Source organism: Theropithecus gelada, chromosome 5 (assembly GCF_003255815.1).
Source record: "Theropithecus gelada isolate Dixy chromosome 5, Tgel_1.0, whole genome shotgun sequence".
Taxonomy (NCBI): Eukaryota; Metazoa; Chordata; class Mammalia; order Primates; family Cercopithecidae; genus Theropithecus; species Theropithecus gelada.
In genome coordinates this window covers 162,180,205-162,181,802 of record NC_037672.1, presented here as the reverse complement: position 1 = coordinate 162,181,802, position 1,598 = coordinate 162,180,205, and positions in this window count along the sequence as shown.

Sequence of the window (1,598 nt, the reverse complement as noted above, 5' to 3'; positions counted from 1 at the left end):
TTCCTGGAGAAACGAATGCAAATTGTTTGCTGCAAAGTTTAATTGAAAATCTGTTGGAATTGGTATAGGAAGTATCCAAAAATAGGTTTCACACTAATGTATATCAGGTAAGCAGTTTCTCTGTGCTTTAAGAAAAGGAAATTTACTTAATCTATTTTTACTTGTATATAGCTTTATGGTATCTATTTATGTAGTCTGGTGATGTAATACCTCATTATAGAATTATCTAGGACTGAACATCTTTCTACACAGTCAGCAGTGCTGGGGGGAAGAAAAAGCAAGTAAAAATTCTTGATAAATTATGCGAAGCATTATTAGGTTATTGTCATTCATCTGAAATTGTGCATCTACACATACACAAAAACTTTTCCCCACAGCTTCTGCCTGTCTATTACAGCTGACTGTTTATAGCACAGGCCCTAAGCAAAACTGAAATAAGTTTGCTTTGGCATTCTCATTTTTCCCATTCTCTTCTCTTTTTTCATGCGTCAATACATCTCTCACCTTTGACACCATCTACAGGTTTCCAGTGTCCTCTCTCCATCCCTAATCAAAACTTAGAAATGATCAGACATCAGCCAACAGAATGATTAGTGAACTATACTTTAAAACAAATGGCTTTTAGACATGGGGTAACCTCATACTGGTATTATTTGAGCTAAATAATATCTTAATACCCTACCCCTATTCTCCTTCCTAGAATGCGTTCCAATGTCATCTATATTATTTTAATTACAAAATTATTTACAAGTTGTGATATTTAAATGTGTCTTTCATTAATAAAGGTGTTACTGAATAACGCTGTGAAATGAATGCTTTACTTCGACAAGTGACATGCAGAGTATAAGAGATAAAAAATATTCTTCTTAAACTCTAGACCTTTGGAGACCATACCTCAGGGAGTTTGTATTACTTGTTCAAATTGTTCACATGCTAATATAAAAAGATAAGTCTTGAATTTCCACATAAATCCTAAAATTTGAGCTCAGCCCAAGTCTTGGAATTATTTTTGCACGAAAGGGTCCTTTGCCAAGAAATCCTTTCTAGTTCTTAATCTGGTACTAGTCAGCTTCTGGATGCAAAGAAGCATGTTTAATGCAGGATATAAGTGGTTAGTCAATTCCTGAGGCATCCATATTTCTTCATTTTCCTTGTTAAGATCTTGGTAATAATCCAACCCAAGAAATAGAATTAAATCCAGGCTGCATATGTATGAGAACTATTCTTCATTGAACTAAAAATGAACCTGAGCTGCCATTTTGAAGTCTTTGTTAAAAGCCAACTAAAATTAAATCATGAGAAAAATATTCCAAGTCATATTTTCTGAGGCAAACTGATTCAAGCCAATCTTGATTGTATTATATTTAGATATACGTATCAACTTTTTTTCTATGTCACATAGGGAAAATACTGACCACCCTATTTTAAATTGCAACTAGCACTCCCCCTGCACCCTCAACACTCCCTAAACTTCTTTTCTGATTTGTTTTTTCCCCAGGCGCTTATCACAATTTGACCAACTCTGTGTTTTACTTGTTTATTTCATGTATTGTCTGTTCTCTTCTTTGGAATGTAAGCTCTATGAAGTCATGAATTTT